General features: G+C 41.2%; 1 protein-coding gene across 8 annotated transcripts in view; it reads left to right on the top strand.

Moving 5' to 3' along the window:
* The window catches only part of SGK3 (serum/glucocorticoid regulated kinase family member 3), a 219,068-nt gene that overhangs the window by 111,495 nt on the left and 85,551 nt on the right, over positions 1 to 22,022 (top strand). Inside the window, exon 1 of one of the 8 annotated variants that reach the window (XM_049853661.1) lies at positions 8,584 to 8,950. The exons of 6 other annotated variants lie outside the window; for them this stretch is intronic. The gene's annotated coding sequence lies outside the window, so the exon portion shown is untranslated. Of the gene's footprint in view, positions 1 to 8,583; positions 8,951 to 19,644; positions 20,844 to 22,022 lie in introns of those variants that run through there. One more of the 8 variants, XM_049853665.1, reaches the window with a different exon arrangement.

Genomic DNA, 22,022 nt, shown 5'->3' with positions numbered 1-22,022 from the left:
GTAACTTCATATGAATGAAGTTGTTATTGCTGAGCCCACTTTTTTTGATTACTGCCATTCTAGTGGGTGTGAAGTGGTATCTCATTGTGGTTTTTATTTGCATTTTCCTAATGACTAACCATGTTGAGCAATTTTTCATGTGCCCATTGGCTATTTGTACATCTATTTGTCTATTCAAGCTCTTTGCCGATTTTAAAATTGAGTTTGTATTTTTGTTGATGTTAGAGTTCGTTATGTATTCTGGGCAGTATAACACCCTTATCAGATACATGATTTGCAAATATTTTCTCCTACTCTGTGGGTTGCCTTGGCACTTACTTGATAATATCCTTTGATGCACAAAATTTCGCATTTTGATGAAGTCCAGTTTATCTATTTTGTTGTCATTGCTTGTGCTTTTGGTGTCATACCTAAGAATTTATTGCCGAATCCAAGGTCATGAAGATTTACCCCTAAGTTTTTTTTTTTATTTAACATTTGTTGGTGTTACTGTAAATAATATATTTAACATTTTTTTTATTTCCAATTGTCTGTTGTTAGTATATGGAAATACAATTGACCTTTGAATTCTACAAACCTTGTGAAACTCACTCAGCTCTATTTGCTTTTTGTAGATTCCATCAGATTTTCTACATAGACCATCATGTTATCTGTGAATAGAGACAGTTTTACTTCTTCCTTTCTACTCTGGATATCTTTTATTCCTTTTTCTCCCGATTTCCCTGGCTATAACCTCCAGTACAGTGTTGAATAGAAGTGGTAAGAGCAGGTATCCATATTTGTTCCTGATCTTAGAGGAAAACTTTTCTAATAGAAGCATTTAGTGCTATATGTTTCCTCCTAAGTATTGCTTTTTTTTTTTTTAAACTTTTTTTTTATTGCTTTAGTGTGCTGATGTACTGTTTTTATTTTCATTTGTTACAAAAAATTTCTAATTTTCCTTTTGATTTCTTTTTTAACCCATGAGGTACTTAGAATTGTATATGTTAATTCCAAATATTTGGAGATTTTCCAGCTATCTTTCTGTTATTGATTTCTAGATTAATTTCATTACAGTCAGAGATCAAACTTATATGACTTGAATCCTTTTAAATTGAATAAAACTTGTTTTATGGCTCAGAATATGGTCTATCTTGGTAAATGTTTTGTGTACACTTGAAAAGCATGTGTTTTCTTCTGATTTGATTGGAGCGTTTGACAAATCTCAAGTAAGTCAAGGTGGTTGATAAAAAAATATTTTTTTTTTTTTTTAGCATCATTTAAATCTTCTTTATCTTTGCCGATTTTCTCTGAACTTGTGGTGCTAATTATTGTGAAAGGGGTTTTGGAATCTGACTGTAACTGCGCATGTGTCTCTTTCTGCTCCAGTTGCTTCATTGTTTGCTTAATGCACTTTGAAGATCTATTACTATTAGGTACATAAGTGTTTGGGATTGTATGTCTTCTTGATGAATGGACCTGTTTGTCATCACAAAATGACCTTTTCTATCCCTCTAATATTATCTGTTCTGAAATCTACTTTATAGGATATTAATTAGCCACTCCAGTTTTCTTTTGACTAACATTAGCATGGTATATCTTTTTCCATCCCTTTACTTTTTTTTTCAAAATTTTGTTGTTTTTGTTGAGAATATACACAGCAAAACATATACAATTCAACAGTTTCTCCATCTACAACTCAGTGACATTGATTACATTCTTCAAGTTGTGCAACCATTCTCTCCCTCCTTTTCCTTTTGCCCCTCCCCCATTAACATAAACTCACTACCCCCTAAGGTTCCTATCTAATCTTTTGAGTTGCTGTTGGCAATTTGATCCCATATAGATAGTTCTTAAAAAGAGCGTAATGCTCAAGGCAGACCTTTTTTTACTAGTTAAGCTAAACTTGTTGGTTTTAAGAAGACTTCAGGTGATAATTTTGGTTTAAGGTTTACGGATTATCTCAGGGCAATAGTTTGAGGAGTTTATCCACCTTCCATGGCTCCAGAAAGTCTGGAGTCCATGAGAATTTGAAATTCTTTTCTGCATTTTTCCCCTTTTGATCAGGATTTTCCTATAGAATCTTTGACCAAAGTGTTCAGTAGTGGTAGCTGGGCACCATCCAGTCCTTCTGGTTGCACAGCAAAGGAGGCAGTTGTTCATGGAGGCAATTAGCCACATATTCCATATCCTCCTCCTATTCCTGACTCTTCTTCCTCTGCTGCTCCAGGCAAATAGAGACCAATTGTGCCTTTTATGGTGGTTTGCAAGCTTTTAAAACCCCTAGGCACTACGCAATGAGCCGGAGGTGGAACAGAAGCACTAAACACGATATTAGACCAATTAACTGTGATGTCCCACAAAACCATGACCCTAAACCTCAAAACCAAGGAACCAAATCCCATGAGGTTTTTGGCTGTACATAATCAGCCTCAGCAGCTACTTTTTTTTTTTTTTTGTCATTTTTGTAAATCTGTCACACAACTTTTGCTCATTTAGCTTTTTACAGGTGTACAAGTTCTTAAAAGCAATTACATTAATCAGCTATGCAACCCTTAATCAATGCAATTTTCCCATCGCCATTATCCCCCCTTTTCCCCTTCTTTCTCTCCCTAGCAACCACTAAAAAACTTTGGTCTCTATAATAATTTGCCTTTTCTTGTCTTTTTCTATAAGTGAGGACATACAATATTTGTCCTTTTGTGATTGACTTATTTCACTCAGCATGTCCTCAAGCTCCACCCACAACGTAGCATGTATCAAGACTTCATTTCTCTTACTGCCTGAGTAGTATTCCATTGTATGTGTATTACACATTTAGTTTTTCTATTCATGTGTTAATGGGCATTTAGGTTGTCCACCTTTTGGCTACTGTTAGTAGCACTGCAATGAGCACTGGTGTACAAGTATCTGAGTTTCTGCTTTCAAGTCTTTTGGGTAGATGTCTAGGAGTGGAATTGCTGGGTCATTCCATCCTTTTACTTTTAACATGTTTGTGTCTTCATATTTGCAGTGTGTTTTTTGTAGGCAGTATATAGTTGAGTCTTGCTTTTTTCTCCAATGTGATAATCTGTGTCCCTTAATGTGGATGTTTTGACAATTTATATTTAATTTCTTTATTGATATGAGTTAGGCATAAGTCTGTTACCTTGTTATTTGTTTTCTGTTTGTTCCATCTGTTCTTTGTTTTCATTTTCATCCTGTTCTGCCTTTTTTTGGATGAGTATAATTTGTGACTCCATTTTATCTCCTTTGCTGGCTTATTAGTTATAAATCTTTTTTCTTCTGATTTAATGGTTATTTTAGGGTTTAAGTATACATCTTTAACTTATCAGAGTATATCTGCAATTGAATTACAGACAGTCCCTGGGCTATGAATGTCTGACTTATAGGCAACTTGTACTTAAGAACAGACTGCCATAAAGCCTATTATATTAAAAATTTGAGTTAAATACAGTGGTTTGTAATAATGAACGTATGCACTACATTGTGATGCTCATGAAAACATTGTGTGGTTTGGAAGTGTTTTTTATGCATAGAAAGGTAAAATATATACTAGGTACTAAGACAAACATTTGAGTAACTGATGCTAAATCAGAACTACATATACATGTTACAATTTACCTACAAATCCAACTTAAAGACAGACTTAGGGACAGATGTTGTTCATAACCTAGGGACTGCCTGTATACCACATCACATGTAGGATAAGAACCTTACATACTTCCATTTCTCTCCTCCTGGACTTCATGCTATTGTTGTCATACATTTTACTTTGTAGATATGCTATAAACCACAATAAATTATTGTTCTTGTTTAAAAAATTGTTATATTTTAAAAATATTAAAATTATTTAAAAAATCATATATTTACCCCTGTAGTTACCATTTCTGGTGCTGCTATTCCTTTGTGTAGGTGTTTTTTTTTCTGGAAATCTGTCATCATTTCCCTTCTGTCTGAAGGACTTTCTTTAACATTTTTAACATTTTGTGGGGTGAGTTTGCTTGTTATGAGTTCTTTCAGCTTTTGTTTATCTAAAAAAACCTTTATATTGCCTTTGGTTTTGAGAGACATTTTTGCTGGGTATAGAATTCTTGGTTGACAGTTTTTTGTTTGTTTTTAATTCACTACTTTAAAGATGTTGCTCCACTGTCTTTTTGCTTGCACTAGTCTGTTAAGAAGTCTGTTGTTCTTAATTTTGTTTCTCCATTATGTTTTTTCCTCCAGCTGCTTTTAAGATGATCACTTCATCACAATTTTTTTTTTTAGCAATTTCATAATGATGTGTCTTTATATAATTTTCTTAATATTCCTAGTATTTGGGGCTCATTTAATTTTTTTGAATCTATGGGGTTATGGGATTATAGTTTTTATCAAATTTGGAAAAATGTCAGCCATTATTTCTTCAAATGTCTTTTTGATTCCTTACCCCAACCCCATCTTCCTCTTCAGGAACTCCATTTACACATATATCAGAAAGCTGGAAGTCGTCCAGCAGCTCATTGATTTTCTTTTTCTTTTATTTTTAAAAAGTTTATTTTTCTCTGTATGATTCTTTTTGGAAATTTGTATTGCTATGTCTTCCAAGTTCACTGATCTTTTCTTCTGCAATGTCTAATCTACTAATCCCATCTAATGGATTTTTTGTTTAAGACATTATGGTTTTTATTTCTAGATGTTCAGTTTAGAAATTTTTTATACCTTTCTTGTTTTTACTTAACTTTTTAAATATAGGAGATACAGTTATAATAACTGTTTTAATGTCTTTGTTTGCTAATTCTAACAACTGTATCAATCATGAGTCAGTTACAGTGATTGATTTTTCTTCTTTGAGTCATATTTTTCTACTTCTTTGCATGCCTAATAATATTTGATTGAATGCCAGACATTGTGAATTTTACTTATTGGGTGCTGCATATTTTTATATTCCTATAAATATGCTTGAGTTTTAGTTTGAGATACAATTAAATTACATGGAAACAGTTTGATCCTTTTGGATCTTGCTTTTATGGGTTTTTGGCAAGACAGGATATACATTTAGTCTAGGGCTAATTATGCCCTGAGGCAGTACCCTTTTGAGTACTTTATGCCTTTGAATTACGAGATTTTCCTGTCTGCCTGGTGGGGATAGCTAGTATTCTCAGCCCTCTGTGAGTACCCAGTACTGTTCTCTTTAATGTTTTAAGATGGTTCATTCTTTCACTGGCTTTGGGTAGGCTCCTCACATCATGTGCTGATCAGCACCCTGCTGAATACTCCAAGAAGACCCTCTGCAGATCTCTGCAATTCTCTGTACAGTTATTTCCACTCTATCCTGTGAACTTTAGCCACCTTGTTTTCCTGGATTCACAGTTCCCTCCACTCAACTCAGGGAGCCTGCTGGTGTTTTCTGCATTCCCCTTCCCTCTGCCATGGCCCATAAATTCTCTGAGTGTAGTAAGCTGGGTGATTGTAGAGCTCACCTCATTTGTTTCCCATCTCTCAGGGATTACTTCCTTCATTGATGAATGGAAGTATCTTGGAAACTATTGTTTTATATGTTTTGTCTGACTTTTGTTATTGTCGGTGGTAGTGTTTCAGGTGGGAGGGCAAATCTGGTCATTGTTACTCCATCTAGCTGGATTTGGAAGTCCCTGAAGGCTCTACTCTTAACAGTCACCTCACGTTTTGAAGAGAGGAAGAGGGAGGTTGCAGGATTCTATAAACAACTGCCTCTGGTATAATCACTCTGGAAAATGAAGCATGTCTGTTGTCTAGTCTACCTATTTAATATTTAGCCCTGGTAGCATGGTGGTTAAGCGCTTTGCTCCTAACTGAAAGGTTGGTGGTTCAAACCCACCAAGTGCTCCATGGGAGAAAGATGTGGCAGTCACCTTCAGTAAAGATTATAACCTTGGAAATCCTATGCGGCAGGTCTCCTCGGTCCTACAGGATTGCCATGAGTCGGAATTGACTCAACAGCAATGGCTTTGTTTTTTGGGTATTTAATACTTCTTAAATCTCTAAAACATTATAAAGGTTTGTTCTGAGTTGTGATTTATAGATAGTTTGAGCCAGGTTTCAGAGCTGTGGGGCCTCCCTTAAATGTGCCAGTAACATTTTCTAAAACACAAGGGGCCATTGATAGATTGCAAATCAGCCTTCACTCTTACTTGGTAGTCATTCTGCAAACCTGGTTCTGCTTCTACTTGTGCCATCTGGGTAAGGTTGCAGTCAAGGAAACCTTATTTTCTGAGGGTCTTGATAGTGTGTAGGGCCCCCTAACGTAAGGGAATTTACTGTGATTTGAGGGATTATTTCTGGGACACTGAAAACCTTTCTAGTCCAACTCCAAGAAGTGCTATGTGGTTCTTGTTTATCTGATTCTTGAGAATTTATTTGAAATTTAAAGGGGAAATTCCCCCAGTCTTACTTGTCTAAAAAAGAAAAGACCACTTACCTTAATTACAGCAAGGGAGACAGAGGTTTTAAAGAAAGTTGAAAATAGTCATAGACTTATTAAAAATATTTTAGGGTTTCCCAGGCTGAAATCTTTATGGAAGCAGACTGTCATCTCTTTCTCCTGAGGTGGTTTGAACTACTAACCTTTTGGCTAGTGCCAAGTACTTTAACCACTGTGCAGCCAGGGATTCTTTTAACCATTTTTTCTGGATATATCATTTATTTAGACAATGGGTGACAAAGAGTGGATAAGCTATTTTTATTTTTTACTTCCCTCCACGAATCTCAAAGATATAGTTTCCCAAACAAATCTTATTTAATAATAATTTATTTTCTCATTCTTACGAATGGTTCACAAGAAGCAACTGGTGTTACTTAAGAATTATAATATTTCAGACAAAAACAGAGAATCTTGCTGTTACAGGTGACCTGAACACCCTAATTGTAGATGAACATATAATTTCTTTAAGGCTTTTTGAGATATTGAAAGTAGTTTTTTCTTCCTAATTGCCTGGGAACATCTAGTATGTGGCTTACGGTTCAGTTTTGGCGGTAAATATTATAAATAACAGAAAACAAAGCAAAGGTAGCTCTGCTAGTGGAGCAGGTCCTAAGTGTTACAGCATTTTGTTGGGTAGAGAACTCCCTGAGCTGTACTGCAGTCAGGAAGGTAAGACATCGAGGACTGAGAAGAGGGTATTCTGAGCTGGGAAGCAGTGGGTGTGCATGTGCAGTGGCAAGAATGTTAATTGTAGGTTGTGGATACTGTACTCTGCTAGACAGACAGTGCACAAAGAGAGCTGTTGGAGATTAGGTGGAAAAAGTAGGTTAGGGTGAGATCAGAGATCCTGAGTTCTTAGAATTTGAACTTTATATGGGGATGGCAGTGAAACACGGGAGAGTCATTGAAGAGATTCTGCAAAGGAGAAATCCAAGGAGCTGGTGAAAAACTGTGAGGTCTGAGAGAGAAGAAGAATCAAAGGTTCTGAGCTAGGAGAAGAGTGATACTACTATTGCAAACAGGAAAGTCAGAAGGGAGAGTGTGAATGAAGCAATCCCAGAGATCTCTGAAGCTGTTTCTAAAAATCCCCATTTTCTCTGTGTGGATCCCCACTGTACAGACCTTTCCTATATTCCCTGTATTCCTTCTCCTTTAAGGGTTGAGCCTGGCAGGGTGAACTCTGGTAGGGAATTTAGAGGTCATGTGGCCACTAGGCCTAATTCCTTCATTTTACAGATAAGGAAATTGAGGACTCCAGAGATTGTGACTGCCCTAGAGGCCACACAGCTGAGCTCGTCTCTTGCTAATATGTATCTAGGTTCAATTTTCTGAAATTCTTGTAGCAAAGGTTACTGGGTATAAATCCTGCTTGTTGTAAAAAGCAAGCCTGTGTTTCTCCGCCATCATTCAATTAGTTACTGACTTGATTCCTCAAATTGTTTTTCACCTTCCAAACTCAAGCACATTAATAGTTAAAATAATTACTTCCGAGGGGTCTGATTTTCCTTTATCCACCCACTCAGTTGCAAGACTTATAGTTGTTGTACTCTATAGACATCAGAGACAGGCTGGCCTGGGTGTAATGGGTCTGAGCTGTTTGTAATCTAAATCCGGGGTGAGAATTCTGACTGGGGGTCAGTTTCCACAGTGTTTAAAATGGGAAACAAGGATGTGTGGCAGAGGTCAGAATTGCTTCTTTTCAGGGTCCCTCTGAACCTTATTCCAAAGACTTCTCACTCATACCCGTTGCCACTGACTCATAGCACAGTAGAAATGCCCCAAAGGGCTTCCAGGGAGAGGCGGCTGGATTCAAACTGCCGACCTTTTGGTTAGCAGCCAAGCTCTTAACCACAATGCCACCAGGGCTCCCTCTCACTCTTAGAACCCCGAATTCATGTGTCATCCTTGCCTGCCTGCGGAGATTGAGATTATGCTAATATCCTGAATGAGTGAACCCTGTTCTTTTAAAGCGTCTACACTTTAGCTCGGACCTGGGGAGAGTGCCATCTCTTTCCTCTCCCGAGCTTCTCTCTTCACCTTTTCCCGGTGGCTCGCTCTGGTTTTCCCCTTCCATCTGCAGGCGACCGTGGGGCGGAGCCTGCCGTGAAGGGGCGCGGCCCGGCGGGGAGCGCGGCGGGGCTGCAGGGGGCGGGCGGCGCGGCTACCAGCCCGGCCGAGTGTGGCGCAGCTGTGGCGGCGCTTCCCGCTCGCCCGGCGCCGGGGGTGGGTCCTCGAAGGTAAGCGGGTGGCCGGCGGGGCTCGCCCGGCGAAGCCGGTGGGGACGGGTCCCCGTAGGCGTGCCCAGAGCAGGTGCGGTTTGGCGAGGACCGGCCCCGGTGCCACTTCGGCGCCGAGCAAGAGCTCCGGGCGCGGACGCGCGTCTCTTCGCCCGAATCTCGCCCGCTGGGGACGCAGGGACGACCCCGGGTCCGGCTCCAGCTTCGCAGCGCTTGTCCCCGGCACCCGCTGCCGGGCAGGAAACGTTTGACTCACTCTACCCTTCCCTCCCCAAATCTCGAGAAGCCTCAGGTACTCTAGAGTTTTTATATTTAAAAAAATATATTTATAGTTGTGGTTCAGGGCTGGAGGAGAAACTCGGTAGTGAACTTGAGGCGCGGCTTTAATTTTATGTAATTCAGCTTGCAAGAAGGATGCGACTGATAATGGGACTGTTACTTAAACAAGGACACCAGGGTTTACGTAGGCAGTGTATCATGGAGATGAAGCGCGCACGCTTTGAAGCTAGATTGCCTGGGTTTGAATCTGGTTTCACTACTTACTACATGTAAAGACTTGGACAGTTTGCTTAGCTTCTTTATGCCTTAGTTTCCTTATGCATAAAATGGGGATAATGATAGCTCCAGCCTTATAGGATTGTTAAGGTGAAGTGCTAGTGCCTGGCACCTAGCGAGGCCACAATAAATGTCGGCCAATTGCCTCAAGCCTGGAAACCCTGGTCCCTCAAGCCTGGAAACCCTGGTGCTGTAGTGGTTAAGTATGACGGCTGCTGACCGGAAGATAAGCAGTTCGAATCTACGAGGCGCTCCTTGGAATCTCTATGGGGCATTTCTACCCTGTCCTATAGGGTCGCTATGAGTCGGAACGGCTCGACCACAGTAGGCTTTGGTTTTGTTTGCCTCATGCGTTCAGACGGGCATTAATCTTCAAAGTTTTCATCACTGGAAAACCTATGCTTTGCCTTTCTCAGAGCTGCTGCGATTGTGAGAAATGTTTAGGAACTCCTTTGGAACATTTCCATACGCTGAGTCCCAAAAGAAAAAGTCTCATTACTTTTCTCTCATACCAGGGTCTTACCTTGGTTTCAAATCAAATCCATTCTCAAATGATACAGAAACCTCAGAGTCTTGAAGGGTGTTCTAAAAGGATGAAAAAAGGCAGACTTTTATCATCTGTGTAGCCTCGTTTAAGTTCCGGTAGGCTTGTTTAAAAGAAGTAGCACTTTATGTAGTCCTTACTAGTTGTGCTGTTTTGGGTGGATGCCTGTTTGTACTATTATTGCAAGACGGCTTAACCAGAATGCCCAAATACTTAAACATTATGGAACCCATAGCATGCCACAGAGAATCTCAGAATTGAAAGGGATCTGAAAAATGAGATCAGCCACGCTTTGCAGATAAGGATGAGGCCCAAAGACCCAGAACAGTAAGTGGCAGAGTTTAGACTAGAATTCAGCTCTACTGATCAACATATTATAAAATCAAAGGAAGATATTACTTATAGTTTCGATTTTTGACAGTTTTATGGTGCTGTGAATGGTTTTTCTCCTGGCAACATTCTGCTTGGTAGTTTAATTGCATGATTCATGATTATTCTGCAGCACCTTTGATTTAAATCACAAGTCTCAAAGTTGCTACATCAATTATTGCCTTGAGAACAAGATGATTGTCTCCTTAAGCTTTGTACAAACATGTTCTAACAGTCTTTGGTCTTGTTTTAAAATGCAGCCCCTTTCTCCCACGTGGGAGCACAAACAGCCAGTATAAACAAATTGACCTACAGGCAGTTTGTTATCACTGCGTTATTGATGAGATTTTCTTGATTGGGTAAAATAGAGTCAGGAGGTGGAACCCTGAATGTTAGTCCTGGGAAATAGGACTGGGTCACCAAAGAGATATGTTGCAATATTGCTGCTAACTTCAAAAGGATTCCAGTATGAAATTATTCAGAGATACTGGTATTAACTGCTGACTCTTTCCTGGCTCCTGGCATAGCTCACACCCTAACCTGTAGGTATTTGTTCACATGTCACCTTTTTGTCAGATCCTCCTGTTTAAAATTTCGTACAACCTCAAACCTCCATATATATGTATGTGTGTGTGTAAAACCTGTTGCCATTGAGGCAGTTCCAACTTATGGCGACCCAGTGTGTTACAGAGTAGAACTGTCCTTCCTGTGGTTTTTTTTTTGGCTGTAATCTTTCTTTTTTCTTCTTTCTACTGCGGTGCCACTGGGTAGGTTTGAACTATTAACCTTTCAATTAGTAGCTGAGAGCAAACCTTTTTACACCATCCAAGGACCTGTATTTATATATATAATATGTATTTATATGTTTATTAATTTGTTGATCATCTGTTGCCTGCCACTAGAGGGTAAGTTCCATGAGGGCAGGTGTGCTTACCAGTTATGCTCCCCACCATATCCTGAGTGTCTAGAAGCATGCCTGGCACGTGGAAGACGTCACATGTGTGGATCTGATGCAGACATTTCCAGCATGGCTGGTCATTACATAAGGCAGTTCACTGTTATTTTGATGTCTGTCCCACTCTTGCCTTTCTAGCTATTTCTCCCAGTTTGTTACTGTTGTTAGTTGCCTCGAGTAGGCTCCAGCCCGTGGTGGCCTTACGTGTAACAGAGTAGAACATTGGTTGTCTAGTCCTGCACCATCTCCATGATCGTTGGTACGCTGGAATCCATTGTTGCGGCTGTTGTGTCGTTCCGTCATTGAGGGTCTCTCTCATTTTTGCTGACCCTCCACTTTACCAAACGTGATGTCATTGTACAGCAATTGATCTTTCCTGACGACATATCCAAAGTAAACAAGGCGAAGTTTCACCATCCTGACTTCTAAGGAGCATTTCAGTTTTTTTCTTTCAGTTAAAAAAAAATACTCAGTATTAATTTTTCCTCCTACTTTGTTCCCCACATGCAAACAGCTACTAACTTATTTCTCTTATCAATTTTTTGCAATCCTGTCATTTCTGTTGTTACCAAACTCCTATTTCTTTATGCTCCTTCATTTCATTCCACCCTGAACACCTACAGCCATGCAATTCCCTTTTCAGATGCCTTCATGGTGCTTCCTCAACTGCAGAATGAAGTCCCGAGTGTGTAGCCTGGCATTCGGGGTTCTCCAAAACATGATCTCAAACCAACTTTTCCAGCCTGTGTCTCCTGTGAATAAGAAAAGCGATTTCCAATGACTGCTTGTAAATGTGAATCAAATAAGGCTTTAATGATAATGCCCCATAAAATCCCAAAGTAGGTGTTACACCACGACAGTTTCTGTTTTTATTAATGAGTGGGTCTTCTCCCCCCCCACTTGGACAGGGATTCAGACACACTAGACTAATGGCTATTCCCTGTTTGTACCGAGGATGTTCCCACTTGCTGTATTTTTGCTTCTGCCACCCTTTCTATTTAGAGTCTCCATCCTTCAAAACCTCCCTCACGTGTCACCCACCCCAAAGGCTGCCTAGATAAGTTCATTTGGAGGTGAATTTTCCTTGTCTGAATTTTCATACCTCTCTTAAAGAATTTATCATGGTCTACTTTGAGTTGTAATTCTTTGGACATTTGTCTTTTTTTTTTTTTTTTTTTGGCTACATATAAACTCCTAGACAACAAGAATTCCAGTTACTTTTAAAAGAAAAATAGGACACGGACTCACTTATCTGCCTTGTAAATAAGAGTGAACTTTTGACTTCTATTTACTAGGCCTTTAAATCATTAAATATTGGGCTTCAACAAATGAGATTCATTTGTAGAGTATGGGCAATCAAAGAAGAAGGCAGGGAGAGATTCAGTAGTAAATAAAGAAAATACAAATGAAGACACCGAGATCTGAATTCATGGGAGGGAGTGAGTGTAGGGAGAACAGCATACCCAATAACCACATAGATGGACAGACAGGCAGATACTTAAAAAAATTCATGATAAACTCAGGAAACAATCAGGACAAGACAGGCTTTATGGAGTAACACATGCAGCTTTGGGTTTTCTTGTGGGGTATTATTCAAAGCCTGCCTTCCTTCCTCCCTCCCTCCAAAAACCCTGTTGCTGTTGAGTGGATTCCGACTCATAGTGACCCTATAGGACAGAGTAGAACTGTCCCATAGAATTTCCAAGGAGCGGCTGGTGGATTTGAACTACCAACCTTTTGGTTAGCAGCCGAGCTCTTAACCACTATGTCACCAGAGTTTCCTATCCATCTCTAGGCACAAAAAATACTGTCTCTGCTTCTTTGTTTGCTGAATGGGATAGAACTGAACGTTCTCTTTTTCTCTCTGGTCTGCAGAAAGTAGTTTGCCTCCTTTTCTTTCATGGATCAAAAAAAAAAAAAAGTTCATGACTTTTTCTTTATTTTCCTGGCTATACGGAGAAGATATATGCCAGAAGCTTTTAGATCTTCAGACAAAGGTGATAGATACAAGATACAGTGGGATCATTAGGGGGATGCGAAGGATAGAGACCATACCAGGTGATAACTGTCAGAGGAGGTGACACCAAAATGATGGTCTATAAAACTTTGATGTAGTGTTTCAGCAGAAATTTTATTTTTTTAATAAAAATTTCCCTGTAGTTATAACAACAAAAAATGTTTTCATAAACCCAGCTTACGTGTATTAATATACCTACAAGCAGGGGCAGATTATCCAATAAGCAAGGTAAGCACAATGCTTACCTTGCTTACCAGATCATCCATAGTAAACAATTTTCACGTTTTTTTCAGCACATTACAGACTCTGCTCCTAGGTATGGCTGGCACCTGTCTCTTTTCCAAGCTCACAACACCTACCTACAGAATCAAAGTCCCTTTTCAAATTTATAGCTGCTCACAGGGGCAGATGACCCAGTAAACAGGGTAAGCACGGGCTTACGTGTGGTTATTAATCTGTAATACTACAGGTTAGTAAGTAAGCGCAAGTAAGCCCGTGCTTACCTTGCTTATGGGGTAATCCAGCCCTGCCCACAAGGCTAAAACGCTTTGTTAATTTACTTATTGAACATTCTAGTGTGATCCAGTCAGAGCTGTCATTATGACCTAATTACAATGGTGTTTCACATCATGTGGTTTTGTCTGCACGCGCTAGAAGCACGCACAGTTGTTTTTGGTGCTGCTGGTGTTTGTCAGATTTTCTGGTGTTTTAGCTACAATATTGTGGTAATTAGCATGGGGGGTGGCACCACGAGGTACCGCACTGGGTGACCTCAACCCTAGTAATGCCACTGATAAGATACTGGAATTTGTCTATTGTTGAAGCTTTTGTTTTTATTAAACTTTCTATCACTAGCAACATATTTTGCTTCATTTTTCATTATAAACATTCTCTTACATATTCCAATAGAGTCCACGTTTTTATTTTACTCGTGACTATTTCAGATTAAAACTTGACTCTAGAAGTTTTGTAGAAATTCTGCATCTTAAGTTTGTCTTTGCTTCTCTACTCCTGCCTTCCAAACCTTGAGATTTTCCCATCCTAGGGCGTACGTTAGCCTAGCTTACTTTCTTTGTTCTTGATTTCGAGTACTTAATGGTAAAGGTCTGCATTTATTTTACCGTTCCTGGAATGAAGCTGCAATTCAGAAGCAGGAGATGGTAGGGAAAACATGCATTAACAGAAAAAGAAACCAAACCAAACCTGTTGCTGTCGAGTTGATTCTGACTCACGGTGACCCTACGGGACAGAGTAGAACTGCCCCATACAGCTTCCAGGGAGCACCTGGTGGATTCAAACTGCCGGCTTTTTGGTTAGCAGCCATAGCAGCCATAGCTCTGTACTACTACGCCACCAGGGACATACATAAATGTCCTAATTTTTGAACTGTAAAAACTTTAAGGTAAAATTCTGCGTACTACCTTTACTAGTAACATAGCCAATGTACCATCAAGATTTGAAACTAATGTACTACAGTTTAAATAAGTACTATAATTTAAATGTATAATTGGTTGTAATTTATGTGTGTTGGGAAATCTTTTTCAGTGTGCTAACCAGTAAAGCTTTACTGTCAGAAAAAGAATCCCGAAAGCAAATGTTTGCTTTGGAGTAAGGTTTCCTTTATCACACTGTATCAGCCTCTGTTTACCCTGAGTTCTCCTTGTTTGTAAAAACCCTGGGCTAAAGGTATAGTGTTATCAGGTGGGATCATCCCTACAAATCATAAAAGCTGGGACACAGAGTAATTAGGTATTCTGCACATGGTAAGCACAATGTAGGTATTTGTTAAATAAAAAAACCAAAACCAGACCAGCTGCTCCTGAGACAGTTTTGACTCTTGGTGACCCCACGTGTGTCAGAGTAGAACTTGGCTCTAGGGTTTTCAGTGGCTGATTTTTTAGAAGTAGATGACCAGGCCTTTCTTCTGAGGTGCCTCTGGGCGGACTTGAACTTCCAGTGTGTCAGTTAAGAGCCATTTGTACCACCCAGGGACCCATTTGTTAAATAAGTAAATCTATATTTTCAGGCAGGATTTTATTAAGATATTATAGTGTACTGGTATGTATAAAAAAAAAAAAAATTTTTTTTTGTTTTTTTTTTGGTATGTATAATAATGGAGTGATCTAGTCAAGAAGGAGAAATTGAGGATTTAGGAGACTGATGAAAGAATGAATGAGCTACTGGATACTTTGAAGATCTCAGTTGCATACTTTGGCAAGTTGGAATTTCCAAGGCTGCCCCTCCACATGTTTGTTGAATGAGTAAATGAAACAAACGAGTGTTTATTAGGGCCTAGTAAATGCATGGCAATGAATAAGTCAGAGTTGCTGTACTCTGGCAGGAGAGGCCCAGAATAAACAAGAACAATGTACCCTAGATGTAATAAATGCTAAAAAGAGTATTAGGCTGATGACATAAGGTTAACTTGGGGAGGGTGGGCATGAAGGCTTGCTGAAGGATGCAGCATTTGAACAAAGGCCCGAAGGTGAAGACTGGGGGGAAAGGCATTCCAGGTAGAGGGGACCCAGGCTGATGAGGCTGGAGATGGGAAAGGCTTGGCAGGACGAGGACTGGGAATGAGGGTACTGTGCCTGCAGTCTAGTGAGTAGAGGGGTGAGAGATCTGGTGGAATGCAGCTGGGAGGTGGGCAGAGGTTAGGCCTTGTACATGCTTGCAGGCAGCTGGGAATAATTCAGACTTTGGGTTTTACCTGAAGGGCAGTGGGAAGCCAGGGAAAGGCTGTGAGCAGGGGAGTGAAACAATCAGATCTACAGTTATAAAAGGTTACTCTGGCTGCTGTGGGAAGAATGGATCAGATGGAGTTAGAATGGAAGCAGAGATGCCAGGTGTGAGGTTCTCCCAGTAGACTTCATGAGGCACGATGGAGGTTGTTATCTTTGCTTCATCTTTTGCCGCCTCAACCTGCATTCTTCGCTCAACCTCCTTGGTCAGAACTGACTTTATCGGAGGCCTCCTAGGACCAGCAGTATTTTACTGTTGCTAGTGGTGCAGTGGTTAAGAGCTTGGCTACTAACCAAAAGGTCAGCAGTTTGAATCCACCAACCGCTCCATGGAAACCCTATGGGGCAGTTCTGTCCTGTTCTATAGGGTCACTATGAGTTGGAATCCACTCAACAGCAACTGGTTTGGTTTTGGTTTTTCAGTTCTGTGTGAACTTCTCCCTCGCTTTTCTCCTGTCTCACTTCATTTTGCTGTGGTCCACCCCACCCATCACTGCACCCATGGCCGCAGTCCTCTAGGACTGTCCAGGGGAGTGTTTTGTGTTCACGTCTGCCCGGAAGATATGCTGGGAATATGCCTCTGAATGGAAAAGCTTGGGAAGCCAGGACTAATAGGGCAGGCGCTGGTGCTAGGGAGCCCAGGATGGCGACTGCAGGCACCGAAGGATAGGGCAGGACATCGCTGCCACTGCTGCCAGCCCTGCCCTGCCAGTTCTGGGCTGCCTGGAGCACGTGTTATCAGCTGAAAGGAGCTTAGGGCTTTCCTCCTCGTCCTGCCAGTTTTGGTTCTAGCGTGGAAAACAAAGGGCTGCCAGTGGCCGCTCGCCTCTTCACCCAGCCCATTCCTTCATGTCTGTGATAAAATGGAGCTAGTGTCAGGGAATCCGCAGGCTCATTACTAACTTTTGTTGGCGTTCTCAGGCACGTCTCTCAAATTGTTGGGTGCAGGCTATTCTGCTGTATTATCTCAGTCCCAACGCTGGATATTCTGCATGTATTTTATTTTAATTTGTATGTCACTTTATGAAGAATCAGGATAAATAAATTATGCCTCAATGAGAGATGTGATAAACCTGGGAAAAACTAGGACTGCTTTGTGATTATAGAATGAGGGGAAAATCAAAGAGAAGGTGTGGTGGGAATTAGAGGAAGGATCTATTAGTAAGGAAGGAAAACAGGAAAAGTTGTAACTGATTCATCCTGTGATGGGGGTGGAGTAGGTTACTATGTATCTTCCATTGCCAGGTCCAGGTTTTTAGTTTTTTTAAACCTATTTTGCAATGAGCCTAATTTCCAGATATGACAAAGATATGCTTTGTTTCTCTTGAAACACTTCAGATTTGTTTGGAGCTAGCATCCTGAGAGGCGGAAATAAACCGTTTCAGATTATATACTATTACAGTTGAATTTCAATAAAGTAACCAGTTAGTTTGGGGCTGGAATTTCCTGGGAAGGCTCTTTTATTATAGTTTATTTATTTATTTATTTTTTTAATATGAAACCCATCCACTTGATCTGTTCTCAGGAATATTTTCTGCCCTCGCTCCCACCCCCAATTCCTTTTCTTATTCTCTGGGTCAGTCCCGTTTTCCAAACCTGTTCTCATCCCAGGCCCCATGCTGAGCCTAGGCCTGTGCTTAGATTTTCTTTTGTGTCTTCCTTGCCTGGCTCAGTCAGTCCCCTCCCATAAAAAAAAAAAAAAACCTCCCATAGGCACCCTTATTCCCAGATACAGCACCTGTTCTGCCCCCTGCTAAAGAACTTGTAGAGATCTTCCAGGCCTAACTCCTCCCTTGTGGGACAGGCTTGTTCCTAACTCCCTATACACCTTGGTGTGACTCACTGACCCTCTCTCACTGCCATATTAGTTAAGGGTGGATGCTGATATTTGTGATTGTATCTACCTTGTGATCTGGAAAGCATCCTCAAGTCAATATCAGGCAGCCTTTATGACTTGAAGGTAACTGGGTTCAGAACCTGCTTATTTTTTAGGGGTAAAAGAATCATTTGATTGTCATATAAAATATTTTTTGGCTGTCCTGAAACAAAGATGGACAAGATCCAGGACAGTAATTACATACAATGGACAAAAAGATGGGCACGGTGATGAAGAAAAAAAATGTTCTAAAAAGTAAAAAATATAATTATATCATCAATGTAATACAAAGCCTTGGAAACCCTATGAGGCAGTTCTACTCTGTCCTGTAGGGTCACTCAGAGTTGGAATTGACTCGACGGCAACGGGTTTTTTTGTTATATATTATCCTTGGAGTCTCTGGGTAGTGCCATCAGTTAATGCACTCAGCTGCTAACCGAAAGATTGAAGGTTTGCGTCCACCCAGGGATGCCTCAGAAGAAAGGCCTGGCAATCTACTTTGGAAAAATCAGCTATTGAAAGCCCTATGGAGGCCACTTCTATTCTGATGTACCTGGGGTTGCCATGAGTTGGTATCAGCTCTATGAAAAACTCTTTTTTTTTTGCATCATTTTATACTTGCAAATTCACTGCCCCACCTAAGATCTGTCTGCCTCTGAGAATTCTGTTCTCATCTGACCCGTTTCTTTCCGTCTTACTGGCCTTGTCTGAGTTGATGCGCTGGCTGGAGGTTAAGGTTAGCTCTTCCGTTCTGGGTTAGCATCTGAGTGCAGTCTCACTGGAGCCTGGGAACCGATCTGCAAGGTTATCCTGTGACTCTCCAGCAGTGTGAGAGCAGGTTCTTTTCCTGTTTGTTCTGATACCTGTGAGCCTCCTGGAAAGTTCCAATTTTTATTTTTACATGAATGTCACTGCAATTTGTCCTGTTCTTTTTCAGTTGTGGAGGTTCTTGTTATCAGTCCTCTTCTCATTCAGTTTTATATAGCTGCCAGGCCAGAGGATGATTCTGCAGAATTTTAATTGCTTCAGTTTTAAAGAATAAATATACATTAAGTTTACAGTAATAGCAGGGTTGCTCTTTCATAATTTTACTTCTAACCACTTAGAAATCAGTGGACGCACTTCTTCATGCTCCTCAGAGGACTCTCTAGAGCACATGTATGTGGCAGAGGAGGTATGTTTGGTGGGACAGATAACAGCACAGACCCCCAGGTTAGACCACCTGGGTTCAAATCCCGGCGCCACCACCTTGGTCAGGTTACTTCATCTTTTTCTGCTTCATTTTCTCCTCGATTTCCTCTCAGTAGGACTTTTTTGTGGAACAATCAAATTAATACATGTAAAACACACTCTTTGGCTTGTAATAAGCTTAGCCAATAAATATTAAGTATCATTAGGTTGCTGGTTTGATTTAGGATGAAGGAAAGAAAATCTTACTTGGGGAGAGGCAGTGTGGTATAGTAAACAAGCACGTAGATTTTGGAGTCAGGCACATTTGGATTTGAATACTGGATCTATTGTCTGTCAGCTGGGTACTAGCTTGGGCAAGTTATTTAGCCTCTCTGCATATTTCTTCACAGCAATATCTCCTTGCCAGTATAGGATTTTACGGCTTCTTTTTTTCCCAGAGAAAATTGGAAGACAGGTGTGATCGCTTTCAAACTTCTGCTCCCGTACCTGCCTGGCTTTATTTTTAGCTGGGATGAGAATAAATGACAGTCTGGGTTCGTGTACCTTCCCTGTGGTCTTGTAGCTTACCATGCGTACACAAAACATCGTATTTATTCACTGTGAAATTCTTCTTTTGCTTGTCAGTCTCCCCTACTAGATAAGTTTCTTGTAGGATTTCTTATCTTTGCCTTCTTACTGTCTAGTTTGTGATGAGTGCTCGATCAGTGTTGAATTAATGGAGAAAAACTAACTCAAAACAAATTACTATACATTAGATCCAATTTCTGCCACCTATCTGTCAATTTGACATACCGGGGCAGCTTGCATATTGCTGTGTGCTAGAAGCTATGCCACTGATATGTCAAATACCAGCAGGGTCAACCATGATGGAAGGCTTCAGCGGAGCTTGCATACTAAGACAAACTAGGATGTGGTGCACTTCCCACCAGTGCCGGGAAGGAGAAGATGCTGTGTTGCTCTGGCCCTTGGTGGGGTTGGGGGATATGTGGTTGAGCACAGCAGAGTAGAATGCATCCAGTACTCCAGCACTTTCAACTTCCTTCCTCTGCAGTGTGCCAGGAAAGTTCTATCATCTCGGCCTCATTGCCTGGAGGGCACCCTCAGTCCAGGCTTAGTCAGTCAGCCCAGCAGATCTTTAGTGCCCCTCCCAGGTGCTGAGACCAACACATTAAATCTGGAATCAATGGAGCGTACAACCATACTCATGAATGAACTCCATCTAGTCTTAAATTTAGGCCTCCTGCATCCATCATCCTTTGGATTTGCTCCCATACATGCTCCCCAGCCTCCTGAGGAAAACTGTTCAGATTCTGCCCATTTTTTTAAATACGAAAATAATCTTATCCCAGAGTATATTCTGAACTTCTTCCTCAGCTCTTTTGGTATCTGACTTCCATCGCGGGCCTGAGGCAGTGAGTGGTGGTAGAGTGAGTGGGTGGAGAGGAGAATTGGCAGCCCCTCGTGAAGCAACTTCAGAGGGTTTCAGGGGGAAGTTGGGAGCCTGGGTCTCCTCAGAGGGAGGTAGGTTGCTGCTTTCAGCAGGGCTTTTCAGGTGAATTAGGAGTTTCCGCATTCTTAGCCCCGGGTGTGTCTCTTCAAATGCGTGCTGCCACAGTTCAGGATCATTCTCCTTTCCAACCAGTGGCCGTTATGTTAGCATAAGAGACATTAAACAGTTGCTTATTTAATCAGCTCTGCAACCCTTATTGTTGGTCCTCAGGTATGTCAGCTCTGCAGCTTTAAGATTTTCCACCCATCTGTTTGGGAATTCAAGGCTTTCAATTTTTCTTTGCTTTGTGGACATTTCAAGGACAGCCAGAAGCAGCCCTAGCCTATGCACAGCCTTTGAAATCACCCTTTTCATCAGCCACTTGATCTTCCAGCACCTTGCCTGCCACTTGCAATCCATCCTGTGCCACGTGGGGACGGGGTTGGAGGTAATTTGAGTGAACATAATATCACTGTATGCCAGGTTATCAGCTTCCCATCCTGTCCCTCCACAGGAAAGTTATCAGTGCTCCCATCAAATGTAAGGCTCATTTTTGAGGGTCTGTTTCTGGAGCCATTCTTGGGACCATTACCGTATCAGTCACTAGTGAGAAACACATAGCATGTTCAAAAGTGATTGAAGGGGAGCTAGCAAAGGGGCTCTTTACTGAAATATGTTGCGGGCAGGGTTAAGGAAACCAGCAAGATATGCTCCCCACCAGCCCCCACTGACAGTATTAGAAAGCCTTTACTACTCCTTGGCCTGAAGGCACGAATTGTCTGTGGGAGAAAGACCACCTGGTAGGAAATGTGGCCTTAGGTAGAGAAACCCCCGCCTGTCAGGCGGGAGCAGGGGGAATAAATCCTGTAGTATCTTACCCTCTGGTCTCCTAACTGGTTGCCATCAAGTCGATTATGACTCATTGTGATCCCATGTACGTCAGAGTAGAATTGTGCTCGGTAGGGTTTTCAGTGGCTGATTTCAGTAGAGTGCCAGGCCTTTCTTCCAAGGTACCTCTGGGTGGACTTGAACCTTCAACATTTTGGTTAGCAGCTGAACGTGTTAACCATTTACCCCACCCAGGGACTCCCTGGTCTCCTGCAGGTGCCCCACATTGGCTGAACCCAACTAGAAGGCAGAGGACAAGGGTAGAAGTAGTGTACCTAGGTGTGAGGTCCGTAGAGGTCAGCTTCCGGCATGTGGCTGGGTGGAGAAAGCTCTGTTACAGTGACTTCCTGAGATTAATCATCCAAGGAAACTGGCAAGCTGACCATTAAAAAGGTGTTATTTGATGTCACTGGAAAGTATGGACTGCTTTGTTTAGAAAAGGTGACATGAGTGTGACATCTGAAACCTTCTGCCCATGGGTGGAATGATAGTATGACATAATTGCATCTGTTCTGTATGGAAATCTACTGTAATGTCTCAGACCAGGTGTGTAGTACCTAAGAATTATTGTATAAGGGTTGTTAAAAATGCAACATAGCACAATGGTTAGGGCTTGGGACTCTACAGCCAGATAGCCTGGGTTCAAATCCTGGGAAGGAGAATTATTCAACCTCTCTGTGTCTCAGGTGCCTCATTTGTAAAAAGGGGAAATCACGTTAGCACATAGGATCATTCTGAG

This window comes from Elephas maximus, chromosome 15 (assembly GCF_024166365.1).
Source record: "Elephas maximus indicus isolate mEleMax1 chromosome 15, mEleMax1 primary haplotype, whole genome shotgun sequence".
In the NCBI taxonomy this organism is placed as follows: Eukaryota; Metazoa; Chordata; class Mammalia; order Proboscidea; family Elephantidae; genus Elephas; species Elephas maximus.
The sequence above is the reverse complement of the archived record's forward strand: the minus strand, read 5'-3'. Positions and strand labels throughout refer to the sequence as shown.